General features: G+C 46.1%; 1 protein-coding gene across 6 annotated transcripts in view; it reads right to left on the bottom strand.

Moving 5' to 3' along the window:
- SGCG (sarcoglycan gamma) overlaps window positions 1-20,122 on the bottom strand; it is a 170,428-nt gene that overhangs the window by 116,809 nt on the left and 33,497 nt on the right. The window contains exon 2 of one of the 6 annotated variants that reach the window (XM_074985506.1): window positions 19,612-19,742. The exons of the other annotated variants lie outside the window; for them this stretch is intronic. The gene's annotated coding sequence lies outside the window, so the exon portion shown is untranslated. The remainder of the gene's footprint in view (window positions 1-19,611; window positions 19,743-20,122) is intronic. 6 annotated transcript variants of the gene reach the window in all.

The following is a 20,122-nucleotide window of genomic DNA, read 5'->3' as shown; positions in this document are numbered from 1 at the left end:
ATCAAATTTAATTGCCATTGTGGAGAGGTTTGGTATTTGGGAGGCTGAATGGCTAGTTGACATGGTCCCCCAAAACCTTTTTTGGCTGTGCAGTGCGGGGTCTGTAGATTAAGAGCCAGTTGAACCATTCCCTCTGGGCAGCAGCCAGGTCCTTCAATTCTTAGGCTACGAGGAGACCTCCCCCGGCGATAGTCAGCCCCCCAGGTCCTTGTTGGGTTTGGGGGAGCGGTTGATGTAGCCATATAATCATAGAACAATAGAGCTGGAAGGGACCTAAAAAAGCCATCAAGTCCAGACCCTGCCCGAGGCAGGACCAAACCCATCAGATCAGCCTAGCCAGGGCTGTGTCAAGGTGAGACTTAAACACCTCCAAGGACAGAGAGTCCACTACTTCCCTGGGTAGACCATTCCAATGCTTCACCACCCTCCTAGTGAAAAAGTTCTTCCTAATGTGCAACCCGGACCTTCCCAACCGCAACTCGAGACCTTTGTTCCATGTTCTGCCATCTGTGAACACTGTGAACAGCCTCTCTCCAGCCTCTTTGCAACCTCCCTTCAGTAAGTTGAAGGCTGTTATCAATCCCCCCTCAGTCTTCTCTTCTGCAGACTAAACAGTCCCAATTCCCTCAACCTTTCTTCATAGGTCATATGCTCCAGCCCCTTAATTATTTTGGTCACTCTCCACTGGACCCTCTCCAGTGTGTCCACATCCTTCCTATAATTGGGGGCCCAGAACTGGACACAGTACTCCAGATGCGGCCTCACCAAAGCTGAATAAATAGGAACAATCACTTCTCTGAATCTACTGGCAACGCTCCTCTTGATGCAACCTTATATGCCATTAGCGTTCTTGGTTACAATGGCACACAGTTGACTCATGTCCAGCTTCTCATCCACTACAACTCCCAGGTCCTTTTCTGCAGAACTCCTACTGAGCCAGTTGGACCCCAGCCTGTAACAATGCTTCTTCCAGCCCAAGTCCACAATTCCTCTGGCCCTAGTGCAGGACTCTGCACTTGTCCATATTGAACCTCATCAGATTTCTTGCAGCCCAGTCTTCCAATTTGTCTAAGTCACTCTGGACCCTATCCCTACCCTCCAGCGCATCTACCTCTCTCCCTAGCTTAGTGTCATCCGCAAACTTGCTGAGGGAGCAATCCAACCCCTCATCCAGGTCATTGATAAATATGTTGAACAGAACAGAACCCAGAACCAAACCTTGGGGCTCTCCACTAGAAACCAACTGCCATCCCGAAATCCTGGGCTGTTGCAAGCCCCCCAAAATTGTAGCTGCTGGTGGGGTGTGTGCGCGCATGTGTGAATTCCCTCCAGTGGCAGCAATAACCTGAAAATATTTTTGGTCAGGGGTCAGTTGAAGCATTCCCTCCAGATGGATGCATGCACCCAAAAATCTTAACTCCTGGGGGAGAGACTTTCCCCTGGCAGCAGCAATGACCTGAAAATATTTTTGATAGGGGGCCAGTTGAAACACTCCCCGAGATGACTGCAAGCCCCCGAATATCTTAACTGCCTTGCAAGACTTCCTCCAGGCCCAGCAACAATGCTCTATTCCTTGTACAATAAGGTTTGCCAAATTCAGAATAAGCCATCTGCCATTTCAAAACTATTTTGAAATAGAGATTGCACTGTGTAGACCAGCCATGTCAAACACCCTGTCAGGGGGACGCATGTGGCCCTACCGCATTTTTTCTTTTTGCGACCCACAAAAGACAGTGACCTGCTCTGTAACTGGTGTTCTTCGAGATGTGTTGCTCATGTCCATTCCAATTTGGGTGTGTGCTGGTGCATGCCCAGTTGCCAGAAGCTTTTTGCCCTAGCCGGTAGCCCTAGGGTCGGTGTGGCACTCCCTGGAGTGGTGCCCATATGGCCACCCATATATTCACCGCCCGATCCACCCCCTGCTCTGTTCCTTCTTGCCAGCTACTCCAACAGAGAGGAAGGTGGGAGGGTTTTGCAATGGACATGAGCAACACATCTCAAAGAACACCAGTTACGGAACAGGTAACTGTCTTTTCTTCTTCGAGTGATTGCTCATGTGCATTCCAATGTGGGTGAATGCAAGCCAGTGCCTAGGAGGCGGGGCCGGAGACCCGGAAGGAGTGCAGGACAGCCCTGCCCACCACAGCAGCATCTCGTGTGCGCTGCGTTACTGCGTAATGCAGTGAGAACATGTGAATGGAAGACCAAGTGGCCGCCCTGCAGACGTCCTGGATAGGGACCCTGGCCAAGTATGCTGCAGAGGACTCCTGTGCCCTGGTGGGGTGAGCCCTGATTGGGGGAGGGGGAACCCCTGCCAGTTTGTAGCACTCTCTGGTACAGGCCACTATCCAGGAGGAGATCAGCTGAGAGGAGACTGGGTGCCCCTTCATCCTGTCTGCCACCACAACAAACAACCGCTCCAACTTCCAGTAGGGTTTGGTCCTGTCCATACAGAGGGCCAGTGCCCTCCGGACTCCCAAAGTGTGTAAGCTCTGCTCCCTCGGGGAGGCATAGGGCTTTAGATAGAACACCGGTAAGGTGATGTCTTGGTTAACATGGAATGGGGAGATCACCTTAGGCAGAAACGCCGGGGGGCGGGTCTCAGTCTGACCTTATCTTTGTGAAACACTGTATAAAGTGGGTCCACTGTCAGGGCTCTGAGTTCTGACACCCTTCTGGCTGAGGTAATGGCCACCAGGAATGCTGTTTTGTAACTAAGGAATAACATGGAACTGGTGGCAAGGGGTTCAAATGGGGGAGCCATAAGTTTAGACAATACCAAATTAAGGTCCCATGTTGGCAGTGGGGATCCGAACCTGCAGTTTGACCCTCTCCATTCCCTTCATGAACCCTTTCACCACCGGGTCTGAAAAGAATGATGACATCCCTGGCCCTGGGTGAAATGCTGAAATAGCTGCCCAGTGCACTTTCAGGGAGGATAATGACAGCCCTGTCTGGCTTAGAGCCAGCAAGTAGTCTAGGATACAAGGTATTGGGGCCTCCCCCAGGGATAACCCCCTTTGAATGGCCCATATGGTAAACCTCTTCCATTTGGCTACATATGTCACCCTCGTAGAGGGCTTTCTGCTGTTTTACAATACTTCCCTGACAGGTTTGGAGCAGGCCAGCTCGACCGGTCTCAGCCATGGAGCCTCCATGCTGTGAGATGCAGTGCCTGGAGATTGGGGTGCTACTGTCTCCCCTCCTCCTGTGTCAACATATCTGGGCATAGCAGAAGCTTGGTCACGAACGGACATCTCCAAGAGTGTCAAGTACCAGTGTTGCGAGCCCAAACTGGGGCCACCAGGATAACTGATGCTTGGTCCGACCGAATTTTCAGCACTGTTCGGTGGGAAGGCGTATTGGTGGGAAGGCGTAAAGCAAGGGTCCCAACCAATGAACGCTGAAGGTGCCTGCCCAAGAGCCCGGGCTTCAGTTCTGGTAAGAGCAGAATGTCCTGCACTTTGCATTGAGATGAGTGGTGAAGAGGTTTACCTGGGGACGTCCCCACCTCTGGAAAATAGAGCTCAGTACTTCCGTGTATAATGACCACTCGTGGCCCATGAAGGACCTGCTGAGACAGTCCACTAGAGAGTTGTGAGCCCCAGGCAAGTAGAACGCCCTCAGGAGAATCTGGTGCTGATGTAGAAGTCCCAGTGCACGAGTGCCTCAAGACACAGGGGCGACGAGTGTGCGCCCCCTTGTTTGTTTATACAGCACATTGCTGTAGTATTGTCTGTGCTGAATGCGACACACTGCCCCTTCAGTTCACTCAAACATTCTGCATGCCAGCCGAACTGCTCTGAGCTCCCACACGTTTATGTGGAGTTGAGCATTGGTCTTGCTCCATAGGGCCTGAATCTGGCAGTCCCCCAATTATACCCACCCCCCAGCCCAGGTCCAAGGCATCTGTGACCAGGGAGAGGGAGGGTTGTGGGGGATTGAAGGGCACTCCCATGCAGACCAATTGGGCCTCTAGCCACCAGTGTAATGCTGTTAACACTCTCGGGGGGACGGTCACTAACTTGTCTAAATTGTCTCTGACAGGTCTGTATACTGAGGCGAGCCACAGCTGAAGCAGGCGCATTCGCAACCTTGCGTGCTGGACTACGAACGTGCATGGCGCCATGTGGTCCAACAGTCTGAGGCATCCCCTGGCTGCTGTGGTTGGGAACCTGATCAGGTCTTGGATGCAAGATGCCATGGCTTGGACCCTGCTCTGGGGCAGAAAGGCCCTGGCTTGCTCTGCATCTAGCCAGGCACCCACAAGCTCCATAACCTGAGTTGCAGGTAGTACGGACTTTGCCTCATTCACTAGGAGGCCTAGTGTGTCGAATGTCTCTCGTATCAGCTGCATGTGTCACGCCACTTGTCACTGTGACTAAACTCGGATCAGCCAGTCATCTAGGTAGGGGAAGAGGTGCACCCCGTCTGTGTAGGAAGGCCGCCACTACTGACATACATTTGGTAAAGACTCTCGGGGGGGAGGAGAAGCTGAACGGAAGGACTGTGAGCTGGTAATGGTCCTTCCCTAGCACAAACTGGAGGAACCTCCTGTGAGGTGGATAGACTGCTATATGGAAATATGTGTGCTGTAAGTCGAGAGCGGCAAACCAGGCCCCTCATTCCAGCATTGGGATGATTACGCCTAGGGATATCACATGAAACTTTATCTTTTTCACAAATTTGTTCAGGTTTTGCAGGTCCAAGATTGGCCATAATCCCCCTTTCACTTTCGAAATTAGGAAATTACATGAATAAAACCCCTGACCCCGGAACTCCTGGGGAACTTCCTCTATAGCCTCCCTTTTGTAGGAGGGCCTTTACCTCCTGCCTGAGAGCCGTCTTGTGAGAGGGGTCCCTGAAGAAGGACAGGGAGGGGGTGTGGGAAAGGGGGTAGGAAGAAAATTGGATCGCATATCCCTTTTCTACCATGTGGAGGACCCACTGCTCCCATGTTATGCTGCACCATGCATGGTAGAATGGGGACAGGCAGGATGAAAATAAATACTGAGCTGGAACTGTGGGGGTGGCTGGTATGTCGCTCCCGACTGCCCCATCAAAACTGGTGTTTAGATCCCGGTGTGGGTTTCTGGTGGCTCTGTTCCTGTGTCTGGCAGCCCTGATGTCTATTATTATGGCGGCCCCTTCTCCTGTTCCCATCCCATTGTTGGTGTGGGAACTGTCTGAACTGGGATCTCGGGGTAAAGTGTCTCCTCTGGGTTGTCAGTGTATAGAGACCCAGCGAGCGTAGGGTGGTCTGTGAGTCCTTCATACTATGAAGCCTCTTATCAGTTTTTTTCTGAAAATAGGGAGGGGCCCTGAAAGGGGAGGTCCTGTATGGGCTACTGCACTTCCTGAGAGTCCCAAGACCTGAAGCCATGCCCCCCTTCTCATGGCTATACCCAAGGCCATGACCCTGGCGGCCGCATCCACAGCATCTAGTGCGGCCTGTAGTGCCGCTCTAGATATGAGTCTCTGCTCCTCCACCAGGGCCGTAAAGTCCGACTTGGTCTCTGGCGGGAGCACCTCAGTGAAATGGTCCATGGAGCTGGATGTATTATATGCATATCTGCTAACCATGGTTTGCTAGTTAGCAATTCTCAACTGGAGGCCACCTGTAGAATAAACTTTCCTACCATACAGGTCTAAACGTTTGGCCTCTTTGTTGTTACGGGAGGGCCCCTGAACCCCCTGCCTCTCACTGTTGTTCACAGCATCCACGACTAGGGAGTCAGGGGGAGGGTGGGTGAACACATGTTCATTGCCCTGGGCTGGGACGAAATACAGACACTTGTTTTTGATGGCCGTGGGTAAGACTGAGGCTAGGGTCTGCCACACTGTCTTTGCTGTGTTGGCAATTGTCTTTACAATGGGAAGTGCCACCCTGGTAGGCCGAGATGTTGAGAGAATGTTTGTAACAAGGTCTATTTCGCCCTTGCCCTCTTCCTTTTGCACTCCCAGACTCTGGGCCACCCTTCTCAATAACTGCTGGTACACTCCTCCAACCTCCATTACCAGGGATGCATGGGATTCAGCCAACACCTCATCTGGGGAGGAGGAGGATGAGGGCATTGTGCCTTCCAAGCCCATCAGCGTGGGGGGTTCAGGCACCTCCATTTGAGACCCTGACACCATGGTCTGAGGTGCCGTGCTCGGTGCGTGGGGTGAAGGGCCCCCTAGTGGCCTGTGGCACGGTGCCGTGATGATGGGGCTACTCAGCACCTGGGATGGCACTGGTTCTATCGGTGCCAGCACCCACTGCACCATAGGTGCCGGTGCCTGCAGGGGCAGTGCCCATGTTTGGATCGGTGCCAACTGCACTAGTGTTGGCATTAGCATTGATGCCGATGACTCTGCCTGCTCTCCCGGAGGGGCTCCCAACAAAGTAGTTGGTGCCGATCTCGGCACCTGGGGTGTGCTGAGCGCTCTCGTTGGGAGTCCCACAGCCTGCCCCTGTGCCTCATGGATCGCCCACGGAGTCCAGAAAGGCCATTGTGGGGCACCTTCAGGGGGGCATTTGCCACTCCCCTTCCGAGGGACATTGGGGGCGGTGTCGATGTCTACTGCATCGGGAAGATCTTGTACTCCTGCTCTGAGCTGCGCAGGCGTAAAAAGAGTCCGACTCCGACACAGACTCTGAAGCCGACGACCATGGCATTGCTGAGGGTCCTGTGGTGCCTATTGGTTCCTGCGTGCCCTGCACCATCTGCTGCGAGGCACCAAGGGAGGCAACCATTTGCTGGGGCCTCACTGGTGTCAGGAAATGTGCCAGGGCCCCTAGAGACTGTGCGGATGCCTGTATCTGGGGCAATGAAGGCTCCCGGTGTGGTGTCTGCAGTGGCATCGTGATTTGCAGGAGGCCTTGCGCTGTGCAAAAGGCCTCCAGCATCGAGGGCAGTCTGGGAGAGCACAGGTTCCTGCCTTGCACTGGAGTCGACGCCTGCACGTCATGACCCCTGTCACGGTGTGATGTAGTGGACTCTCCCGAGGCTTGCCATCACCTCATCCTCTCTTGGGATCGACCCCGGTTCTGCCTCCTCTTCTTGCGAGGCACCGGGGACTGGCTCTTATGGCACTGGGAGGTGCTAGGCACCGAGTGTTGCTCTCAGCGCCAGGAGCTTTCTGACTGCACCAACGGTGCCGGAGTGATCGGCACCGACAATGAAGCGCTCTAAGCTCCTGCCGGAGAAATGTCCAGGTGCAAGGCTGATTCCATTAGTAGAATCTTCAGCTGTTGAGCTCTGTCTTTCAAAGTCCTAGGCTTGAAGGCCTTGCAAATAGAGCAGCATTCCCGGAGGTGGGCCTTACCGAGGCAACTCAGGCAAGCCTTGTGCAGGTCACTTTTGGGCATTTGTTTGCCACATTTTGAGCAGGTTTTAAACCCCTGGGAGCCAGGCATCCCTTGGTGCCAAGGGGGGCTTAAAGTCCCACCTCAGCTCACTAAGTGCTAAGTGGAACTATTTACAGATGAAAGACAACTATCTAAACTATTTACAGCTGTTTTCACTATCAACTAATTTAACAATAAAGGCTACCAGGGAACACTCAACAATGAGGGAGCTCCAGCAATTGACAGGGCAGCGAGAAGGAACTGAGCTGGGGGCGGGGCGGGCAGTGGATATATGGGCAGCATCCAACTCTAGAAGATAGTTCACTTGTAAAAAATGCTCATGAGAAGAGTCCCAGAAGAGAGATTTTTCTCTAAAGAAGAGCATAGGGTAGGAGAAAATAAGAAGAAGCAGACAGCACCAATCTTTTAATTTCTAGAAGCCACTGGTCTGTTATTACTGCTGCCAAGCATATTATAATGGGTCTAAGAAGTGGCAAAAAGGTTGGGTAAAAGTATCTGAAAGAGATGTGCTGCATAGACCCTTGACCAAAATCTCAAAATTGTGACTTGGTAGTGAATGGCTGTGAAGATGGGGAATGAGTTTGAGGAGCCCTGCATCTTTGTAAGTGTTGTATATTTCTGTTCTGGTCAAAATGTTGTGATTGTGGGCAGCAGAAAGAGCTGTCTCTGCCCTTTTGGTATGGTTGGATTACAACATGGTTTTGTTCTAAAAAGATACGGGGTTTCAAATGTCCTTCTTTCAAAATTGGTACACAGATATGGATAGCACATCCATTTAAATACAATTTATTTCAACACAAGAAATATACAAAATTTGTGAATTTTATATATGTTACTTATATGCCTATGAAGAATTACTACAATCCAAGAAAGAGAAAATAATTCTATTCAAAATACACAAGACCTGTGTTCCAGGTTAAGATTTCTAAAAACTTCTTTATGTCAACTAATACAGTCATTCCCACTGGAGGAGTAGTTATACATTTCCACATAATTACACTAACATTTACTTTTGTAACGAATTATAATAAGAAATTATTACAAAAAGCAGACTTTTAACTGAATTAAGTTTAAATAACACTAATTTACCAGTGCTAATTTAACCAATGCTTCAGAAGAGATAAAGCAAAAGAAATTTTGCAAAGATCTCACCTCAGTTACTATAATCATATCTGTTTCTCTAAAGGAAAATATGCTTTTACTGAAATCCATATTATTTTTGTTTAAATCTGCTTAATAACATTCTAAAACTGAAGAGCACCATAAAGACTTAAATCAGGATAATCAAACCTTTTTCAACAATGTTTTAGACTTTGTGCATATGTGAGGCTAGCAAACATCAGGACCATGACCAGCTGGGAGCTGTAAACAGGGGGCTGCTAAAAGGGGGAGTTTGCCTGAGAGAGAGGGTGAACTCCCACTGAACCAGGTGAGAGCTGTAGAGTGTGCTTGTTTCCTGAGGTGTTTGTTTGAATTTGATTTCAGTCACTGAAATTAAGCATATGTCACATCATGAGGAAGTAAGTGCAATGACATTAAAAAGGCTCCAAAATGTAATAATAATAATAGAAAATTTCAGAGTAGAGACCTTTTTGGGTTTTAGAGTGACATATTACATGTGAAAGTGAACATATCTAATTATCTGTACACTATAATTCTGGTCAGTATAGGATTGTACAATACTTGAAAAAATTGTTTGGGGTTTTCTTATCAGCCACATCTATACTAGCAAGTACATCTGGAAGATCTGGCCCTCTTTCAAAACAGCCTACGGAGTGTCTTCACACAAAATGTGCTTTTTCCTAAAGGAAAATCAAAAGAACATTGCCCTGCTTTCAAAAGCGCTCCTCTGGTCCCATATTAGGAAGAGCGCTCTCATCCAGAAGATTCTTTTGAAAGAAAACATTCACAGATGCTCCATGGGGCACCCTTTTGAAAGAGGAGTCCTCCATGGTGCCAGCCAGATGGGGCGTGGAGATGCCCTGGCCAGCAGCAGCAACGGAGCTCTCTGCTCCTTGCATCCAACTGCAGTTAAAGAGGAAGGGACCCAGAATGAAGCTGACAGCATGCTAGCAGCAAAGGCATGAACCACATGTCACACATCCTCAAAGGCATCTCCTGCAGCTGTGAAGAGTGCTATGGCCACCAGCCTGCTCCCACATGAGACCCAGAGCTCCCCCTAGAACCCTCATAGGGGTTGCAGGAGCCCAGCCAGCCTCACAAGAAAAGGGATCCCTCCTGGACTGATCTGGAACTGATCTCCTCCCTGGCCCATGTCAGGAGGAGGATGTCCTGAGGGAGATGAGCAGCCTTCACCTGCCTTATGACTGGACTGGCCACCCAGAGACACCCTGCTTGGACCCAGGAGCAGCTGAGAAGCAAAGTGAAGGAGCTCGGGCAGGGCTACCCATGAGCCTGCAATTCAGCCAGCCGACCAGGGGTAGCTCCCACAACCTGCCCCTGCTACCAGGAGCTCTGGAGCCTCCAGGGGCCCCAGGACAGCTCACCGCCACCCACTGTCCTCCACACTACGGTGGAGAAGCCACACCCCAAGGCAGAAGAGGAGCCAGGACCACAAGGCAGTACCATGCTGCCAGAGCTGGAGCTGAAGCCACCCACAGAATGGTCCAGCAAGGAGGGGGACCTTGTGACTGACCTCCCCTCCAAGTTGTCAAGCTGGGCAACAGCCAGTCGGGCATCGCCAGATCTTGGTGAGGGACCCTCCATTAAGTACCAATGGAGGTGCACACCCCAGCTCATAGGGTGGGGTGCCACAGATGCCAGAGCGTGACCCACACACCCAGCAGCCCTGAGCTGGCCACATCTTGGACAGAAGGGGCTCCCAGAAGGCTGTAATGGCCATTGCTGACACTCAGCACCCACTCCTGTGGACAGCACCATGAGCTGCACATGTGGGGAGCGGGTGGGTAGGGCCAGATTGCACCCAGGGTCTGCCCCACATGGGCACGGACCCCCTCGGCATCAGTATAGGGTCACAGTAGGCAGAGCTACAGTGGATAGGTGGCATCCGCCACCATGCAGAGGGGCACGGTGACATCCCCAATCGGGAGCTCCCATTGAAGGATGTAAGTCCCAGCCTCCATTTGCCAGCAGAGGCCGGAGTTCCGGAACTCATGAACATCATGCGTCTGGTCCACCCAGCCCATGCAGACCTCCATGAATCAGCCTCTCGAGTCCACCGGGGCCTCGAGCACTACCGAGTGGTAGCCCTTTCTGTTAATATAGCAGTCAGTGCTGGGTTCTGGGGCACAGATGGGGATGTGTGTCCCATCCAGGGTGCCAAAGCACATCAGGAAGCTGAGTGTGGCAAATCCCGTGAATGTGTCCAGATCACCTGCACAGATGACCCTGTGCAGCAGCATGGTGATGATGCCCAGATGACTTGCATGAGACAGAGGGCATGTGCTCTTTTGAGGGCATGATGGGGTGTGCCCAGCATCTGCCCTCCCAGTACCCTGCCACCAAGGGTCCGCCTTGCCTGGGAGCCCTTGCCCACCCTGAACTGGTGCGCCACGGACTGGTAACTGTTTGGGGTGGCCAGCTTCCACAAAGTGATGGCGACCTGCTTCTCAAGGGGAAGACCCTGGAAGGTCTGGAGGGGCTTGTCAGCCATGTGACCCCATCTATGGCACTTCCTGCTTTGTTCTTTGGAAAGAGCAGCTATAGCTGTGTGGACACTCTTTTGAGAGAGCAGGGCAATATTTTGAAACAGCTGATTGAAGGCTCGATCCACTTTCTGTGTGTAGATATGCTCCTTCAAAATACAATCTTCCAGGGGATATCGTCCCGAAGCTTTCCCTTCAGAAGGGTGCTGTAGTGTAGCTATCGCTATATTGATCTTCCAACACTAAAATGCTTCAAGGCTTTTCTATACATGGTGGTATTATAATTTGCAGGTAGCTTATTCGTATGATGTGACATTAGCACGAACCGACAGTTAAAAAAAAAACGAAAGAAGATCTTAAAGGGAGCTTACTGTCCCTACTCTATTAGCACTGCATTTATGATATCTTCCTTGATCTTGTCCATCGCTCTCTCCAGATGTGCGATGAAGATACTCGGCGATATTGGATCTCCTTGTCTCATACCTCGACTTGTTTTAAACCATCTTCCCAACTCCCCGCATGTTCTCACCACTGCCTCTGCATTATCATTGATATCTTTCAACAACTATATTAGTCTGCTATCCACTCCGTATGACTCCAACACTGCCCAGGTCACTTTCTGATCTATACTGTCAAATGCCTTTTGAAAATTGACGAAGCAAGTGTGTATGTTTTTGTTCTTTTGTCGAGCTTTGTCCACTATCAGTCTTAGTGCCAATATCTGCTGTATGGTACTTCTATCTTTTCTGAACCCGCTTGCTCATCTGCTATGTGTTCTATCTGCGATCTTAATCTCTCAGTCAGTATCATCATCAGCACCGTACCTAGATGACTCGTTAGGGCAATCCTTCTGTAGCTCTTGCACTCCAATGTACTTCCTTTCTTGGATATTGTCACTAGCACAGATCTTGTCCATTCCTTAGGTGCCTTCCGTTCTTTCCATGCTATATTACGTAGTCAGTGTATTTCCTGAATCATGCTTTCTCCGCCATATTTGATCATCTCTCCCGTGATCTTATCATTTCCAGGGCTCTTGTTGTTCTTTAGTTGTTTCACTGCTTTTTCTACTTCCTCCTCTAAAATATCAGTCTCGCTCTTGATGCTCAGGGGAGAGATCTCTTTCAATTCTTCAATCAATTTCTCTGAGACACTCGGGTCCAACTGTGCTTTGTATAGATCAGTGCAATATCTTGTCCATCGCTGCACAATCTTAGCTGGATGCATGTAGGTAAACATAGCAGTCCGTGGGATTCAAAAGGAGTTGTTATAGAAAGATTCTGAGAATAGGACGTATGCAGAAGGTCACCAGTGAGGAATTATATAGGAAGATACAGCTGAAAGAGAGCCTGCTGCAGAAGGTTATAAAAACGGAAGCTACAACTATTTGGACATATTTGCAGAATGAACGACGAATGAAAAATCAAGACCCTCGTATTCGGTATAATGGATGGTTCGAATAGGAGAGGCAGACCCCACAGAGAATGAATAGATGATGTAGTAGATTGGTGTGGAGCTAGTCTACAGAAATTAAGCCACTCTGCATTGGATAGGGAAAGATGGAAGGAAATAGTGAAAGAGGCATCAGACACCAACGGGCGCTGAGCCCACGGTTATTGATGATGATGATGATGATGATGATCCAGCTAACACATGATCCATTGTAAAAGCACTAAGGTATGACCACATTTGGTCCAATCTCTCAGACAGAGACAAACACTTACAAGACCTTTACCAAGCTTTCCTGAAACCACAATACCAACCTAAGAAAGTGAAGAAACAGACTGATAAAGCCAGACATGTACCCTGAAGCCACCTGCTACAAGACAGGCCCAACAAGGAAAACAACAACACCACTGGCCATCACATACAGTCCCTAGCTAAAACCTCTGCAGCATATCTTCAGTGATCCATCCTGGACAACGATCCTTCACTCTCACAGACCTTGGAAGGTAGGCCTGTCCTCACCTACAGACAGCTTGCCAACCTAAAACAAATTTTAACCAGCAACTATAGACCACAAAACAGTAACTTTAAACCAGTAACTCATCCCTGCAACAAACCTTGGTGCCAACTCTGGTCACATATCTACAGCAGTGACACCATCACAGGACCTAACCACATCAATCACACCACCAGGGGCTCATTCACTTGCACATCTACTTATATAATTGTGACAATTTCCCTTGTCAACCCCTGTGGGTCCCTGCACTTCCTGGCAGTTCTCTGTTGTGCCTCAGAGACTCACAGAGACCCCTTATCAGCCCAGGCCTTTCCAGAGGCAGGTATCTCTACTTAGCGAGCCTTCCTCATCATAGGCAAGACCAGAATGGGGAGGATAAAGCCAGTCCCCTTGCAGGCCTGTGTCTGCTACAGTGGAGTACCCCTGTGCAGAAGTGTGGGGAGAGTCCAGACCCACCCTCTACCCTGGACTCCAGCCCAGGGTCCCTAAGAGGACAAGAGGCAGCTGGCAGGGCCTTCACCGGAGCTCTAATGTAGCAATCTCACCCTGGGCCACTTCACCCACCGCTTCCATGTGGTACCTTCTCGCTCCGCTCTGCTTCTACTTCTGCTCTGCTCCTGCTCTCCGATGCACCTTCCAAAACTTCCCCCCTGCTACCAGGTGGGGAGCCTTTTATAGGGAGTGCAAGGCCAGAGCTGACCACAAGTGCTGATTAGGCTCAGCTGTGGCTAATTCTTTATGAGGCCCCCCAGCTGACTTCCCTAATTAGGTTTACTATGGAAACAGGAAAGCACTCCCCCACCAGCCGGTATACCTGCCTTCTTCCAGGATCCTGTAGCCCACAGGCAGCAGTCTGCCACATAATATCAACATGTGCCCTCTGCAATATACATTGGCCAAACTGGACAGTCTCTATGTAGAAGAATAAATGGACACAAATCAGACATCCGGGATTGTAACATACAAAACCTATAGAAGAACACTTCAAACTCTCTGGACACTCAGCAACAGATTTGAAAGTAGACATCCTGCAACAAAAAAACTTCAAAACCAGACTCCAAAGAGAAACTACAGAACTGTAATTCATTTGCAAATTTGACACCATCAACCAAGGATTGAACAGAGACTAGGAGTGGCTAGCCAATTAAAAAAGCAGTTTCTCCTTCTTGATGTTCACAGCTCCACATTAGCTACTAATAATGGGTCACATCCTCCTTGACTGAATTGACCTAGTTTCTCCTCTCTTGCGCTATGTCAACACTAGCCCCCCGCTAATAAGGTGCTGTTATGAATATTCAGTGCCTCATTAGCATAATGCCAGCTGCAGCAATTTGAAAGTCCTGCTTTCGAATTGTGTGCTGCCTGTGTAGACCAGGGGCCTTTCGAAAGGACCAGTCTTCAAAAGCCTCTTACACCTGTTTGGTTTTAGGAATATGGGGCTTTCAAAGACTGGGGGTCTTTTTGAAAGGCCCCCGTCTACATGGGCAGTGCGCAATTCGAAAGTGGCACTTTCAAATTGCCACGGACAGTATTATGCTAATAAAGCAATGCATATTCATGGCAGTGGCTCATTAGCATCTGCCAATGTGTCTTATTAGCAGCCCTCTTTTGAAAGGTGGGGGGTAGTGTAGACATAACCTTGATGTTCACACCTCCACATTAGCTGCTGGTAATGGGCCACATCCTCAGTGACTGAGCTGACCATATCAACTCTGGCCCTCCTCTTGACTGGGGCTCCCTACTTTTCATGAGCCTATAAATTTAGACCCTCCTCTGGAACCCCAGCTCATGCATCTGACAATGTGGGTCTTTGCCGATGAAAGCTTATGCCCCAAAATATCTGTTAATCTATAAGGTGCCACAGAACTTGTTGTTTTTGAAGATACAGACTAACTCAGAGACCCCCTCTGATAGAAGTAGTTATTGTGTGCCAAGATAAGGGTTAGTTATTTTATTCAGTAACAGATAAACTTCTCTTACAAAATTAGATAAACATACTATAACAAGTACAAGGAGTTTGACATTATCCTTTCAGATTATATTAATACAGCAAACCTTAAATTAATATTAATACTATTTTTAAAACAATTTGTAAATTCAGTTAAATACCTGTAATTTAAAATAGAAGAGAAAGCTATACAGCTTATATTATATTTTTGTCAGCCATCCCTTCAATATAAAAACTGAATAATGTATTTTCAGAGTATGACAGATACATCTCACATCTACAACATGTAACTTTATATTCTTACACCATGCATTTTAATACAGAGGTTCACTTTACAATCACAAATTCTTGATTATTATATTCAAAACCATTTGAACTAAATCAGGAAGTAACATTATCTTAATCTCAAATCAGAAAGTAAAACAATTGATAAAGTAAAATCAAATTTCTTGATACCAAGAAGTAGGTCAATGTTTAACAATGAGCTTCTATATCTTTAACTACTCCCTGGGACAGAAGTCAGTTAATAATAGTAACACCAGCTGTTACACAGCTTGAAACTGACAATAGTAAACTAATTCTTGCACTTATTTCCATCTTCAAAGGGGAGTATATTTTGATTAACTGTCAGTATTTGGATTTAACATGACAGGATTTTAGTTTTACTAGTTAAATATTCTAAAAAATAGAGATAAACAAAAAAGAAGAATCCAGTTTGACCCAAGGTTTAAAGAACTACTTGTTTGTTCCGAACAACTCAAAGACATAGTTACAATGTACTGTAGATTGCCTACATATATAAAAAAAGGATTCTCCTTTGCTTTATCCATTCTTTTCCCTTCTCCTGTTGCTAGTTGCCACAAATTTCCAATATTAACTTTCATATCAAATTGCTATTGATCTCTATGGTCTATTAGTACTGTTGTTTCCAATGTATTTGATAAGGAACACATTTTATTACTTAAACTTCATACATCACTAAAGTTTTCTACAAACAAAATGTCATTGTCCTTTGTTAATATACTTGACATTGTTAGTTTACTATTACTTATGCATGTTTAATTCTAATAATTTGTACCTGACAAAAATAGTTCTCTACTGTAATCTCATTTAAACATGTAATAGCTATATTAATTTCTTAAGAATTCCCAGTTATCATTTTAAAAGTTGTCAGATTCTTGTCCCAAGATCAAGCACCATATTATTAAAATTAAAAATCCTGATACGCATGGTTGCAAAATACACACTACAGGAACTCTTTCAGATTTACAATAATTTACTAATACATTTAGCATATACACGAACACTCCAACTCAGTAAGGTAGACGAAGACACTAGAGGAAGTATAGCTGAAATCCATGTTCACACTATTCTTTACAGAACAACCAGAAATGTTATCCATTGTCTTCCTTATCCTTATTGTCTACTTCCTCGTTGCCAATGACAATCACTCTGGCAACTCTCCAGGGCTATTTCTTTCTCTAAGTCCACAGGCTGGAATGTAACTTTTATGATAGGCTACTCTGATGATACTATGTCTAATGCATATTCAACAGTTATTTTCCACCTCTTATTTGTATTTATCCACCCAACAAATATGGCAATACCCTTCATTTATTAAAACAAAAAAGCAGTCCAGTAGCACTTTAAAGACTAACGAAATAATTTATTATATGATGAGCTTTCATGGGACAGACCCACTTCTTCAGATCAGCTAATAAATTATTTTGTTACCTTTCATTTACAGGTTACAATCAATGATCTCAACTTATTATCATACATGCCAATTCATTGCCATGATACTCTTATGATTAAATATTCCTTCCAAAACCTGGTGTTAGCACATGTTCCTGTGCTTGGCTGATGTCATTATGGACAAAATTCTGCCTTAAAGCATATTTCCAGTTCCCCAAAATTGAGGGGATACCATTGGACCATTTATCTGTGTTAAACTTCATAGGCCTCAGGTCTTATGCCATCTTAATGAAGCTAGTCTGACAGGACACAGTTCCTTACATTAATGCTAAATATAATAAAGGCAAGGGAGAGAATACAATAAAGGCAAGCTAGTCCTATGGATCCCAATATGTAGGCAAAGGGGCAGAAAGAAAAAATGGCAACGATGTAATAGCGATTTTTATGATATATTCTATAACACGTTTCACTTTCCTTTTTATTCCATGACATCCATGGTAAATTTTAATAATAGCATCATACGATTCTCAGTTTCCTTCTGATCCACCCCCACCACCCCCTGACCCATTTTAAATGCACAAAGGTTTTGGGGACAACCACAGTCTTTATATTTTGGCAGGTTTAATGTAAAAATCACCTATTACATGCAATTTATGAAGTCATTTGGCAGGAGTCCCTCAGTACCTATGTACTGATAGGTACAGAAATAGTCCCTTAACTGCCTTCAGTGGAGAAAGAACTTTGACTGGACAGCAAGTGAATGGGGAATGTTCAAATGCTTGAGTGGCTGGGAGAGGTGTTGCCCTCCTCAAGCCCTCCTATTCAGTTCTCTGCTTAGCCATTTCGAAGATAAAGTGGGAAGGGGCCTTCCAACTGGTTGCTGAGCACAACTGCTTGCCTACTTGAGCCAAGCCAACACTTAGTAAAAGTCTCTTATCTTCAGTTAGCTTTTCTGCCCTCCCTTCCATTGGAAAATGTATTTGTTATGAGATGCACTGCATATGACACTGGAAATTTAACAGATCATCTATTTTTCAGGGACAGGAAGGATTTTTGCCTGTTGAGCTAAACTGCCATATAGCTCGGTGAGTTATTTCACCTTCCTTTCAGCCTCTTGGTACCACACAGGGTAGGATGTGGAGTTCGTAGAATGCTTTTATGGTTACTAACTCATTGCAACTATTGGCAGGTGTCCATTGTGGAGGAAGACTAAAAAGCAGACTTTTAGTTCATCACAGTTAACTCACATGTTTAACTTTAAAATTAATTGATTAAAATTAATTTGCAGTTAATCACACTCTCAATAGAATACCAGTTGAACTATATTAAATATTTTCAGCTGTCTTTCCATATAATTGAAATCACTATTGAAAATTACATAGAATACAAAAATACACTGCTCATTTTATAGTATCTTTTTTACAAATATATGCAATGTAAATATGATAAACAAATAATATTATTCAGTTCATGTCAGCTACCTATTGTAGTGCAATCTCTTTATTGTGAAAATGCAACTTAAAAGTATAAAAAGGGTTGATTACATAACTGAATTAAAAAACTAAAACAGTATAAAAATGTAGACCCTACAAGTCCTCAGACCTACTTCTTGTATTGGCAATTGATAAGACAACCAAGTTTGATTTCATAGATGGGAGATACTGCTGCCACCTTCTTATTTACAATGTCACTTGAAAGTGAGAACAAAACTTCACATGGCTCTTTTGTAGCTGATGTTGCAAGGTATTTGTTGACAGATATGCTAAATGTGCCCTATTTGCTTCAGCCATCATTCCAGAGGACATGCTTCCATGCTGATGATGCTCCTAAAATAATGTAACTGAGAGGTAGCTATGTTAATCTGTAGTCTAACAAAACAAAACAGCAGTCATATAGCATTTAATGACCAATAAAATAATTTATTAGGTGATGAGCTTTCGTGGGACAGACCCGCTTCATCAGATCTACTAAAAATAATGTGTTAATTAAATCTGTGACTGAACTCCTTGAGGGAAAATTGTATGTCTCTGCTCTCTTTTACCACATTCTATCATATAATCCAGGTTATAACAGAACCAGATGATGACTCAGCACATGTTTATTTCCAGGGAAATTTCACAGAAGATTTGATAAAATACAAACAAGGTACCAATGTAAGACGTCTCAAAAAGGCTACAACACTCACCACAATGATTAAGAATCTGAAGGGCCATCTAATATATGAGAGATGAGTTTTGGAGCATGTTTCTGGACGTCTTAATAGAGCAAGATTTTGATGCCAAAACTACAGAACCAGAACCACCAAAAAAACAAAAAAAAATCAACCTTCTGCTGGTCTCATATGACTCAGATGATGAAAACATGTCAGTCTACTCTGCTAAGGATCATTATCAAGCAGAACACATCAGCAGCACACATGCATGCTCTCTGGAATGGTGGTTGAAAGCATGAAGGGATAAATGAATCTTTGGCACATAAATATCTTGTGACATCAGATACAACAGTGACATGCAAATGCCTGCTCTCACTTTCAGGTGAAATTGTAAACAAGAGGCAGGCAGAATTATCTCTTGCAAACTGTAAAAAAAATGTTGGTCTGCTTGGCTGAACAACTAAGATTAAGCTGATTTGTAACTAAGTGCTAAGCTTTACATTGTTTCTTTAACATAAATCTACATTTATAAATTCAAAATTTCACGATTACTTGTATAAGGTGAAAACACTTTTTTACAGTGCAAATATTTGCAATAAAAATAAATATAAAGTGAGCATTGTAAACTTATTTTGTGTTGTAACTAAAATTAACGTATTTGAAAAGGTAGTAAAAATCCAAAATATTTAAAGTGCATTACTACACAATTAATCACAACTTTTTAAAAATCATTTGACAGTCCTACCAAAGAGACCAGCTCCGAGGGCAAATGAGACCAATGATTGTCCATTTGCGCATTGTGCACATGGCAGGAAGAAAATCTGAAGTCTCTGAGTACTAAGGTTCCACTGACCCAGCCTTTCACTACATACTCACCTGTATAAAAAGAAAGCTGAACCAGGTATGTGATATAGATCAAGAAGAGTTAACCCCTCGTTATTGTTTGGTTTGTGGAAAAAGTCCTGTGTTCCACGCTGCAGACAATTTACTTGCCTGGTACATGAGAGCTGAGGGAGAGAGGACAAGAAATATTTAAAGTTACAACCTGACATTTAAGGTCATTCCATAGCTGTGTCTACACGTGCACGCAGCTACACGCGTCGGGCACTATTTCGAAGTTAACTTCGACGTTAGGCGGCGAGACGTCGAAGTTGCTAACCTCATGAGGGGATCGGAATAGTGCCCTACTTCGATGTTCAACGTCGAAGTAGGGACCGTGTAGACGATCCGCGTCCCGCAACGTCGAAATTGTGGGGTCCTCCATGGCAGCCATCAGCTGGGGGGTTGAGAGACGCTGTCTCTCCAGCCCGTGCGGGGCTCTATGGTCACCGTGTGCAGCAGCCCTTAGCCCAGGGCTTCTGGCTGCTGCTGCTGCAGCGGGGGATTC

Source organism: Carettochelys insculpta, chromosome 1 (assembly GCF_033958435.1).
Source record: "Carettochelys insculpta isolate YL-2023 chromosome 1, ASM3395843v1, whole genome shotgun sequence".
In the NCBI taxonomy this organism is placed as follows: Eukaryota; Metazoa; Chordata; order Testudines; family Carettochelyidae; genus Carettochelys; species Carettochelys insculpta.
The sequence above is the reverse complement of the archived record's forward strand: the minus strand, read 5'-3'. Positions and strand labels throughout refer to the sequence as shown.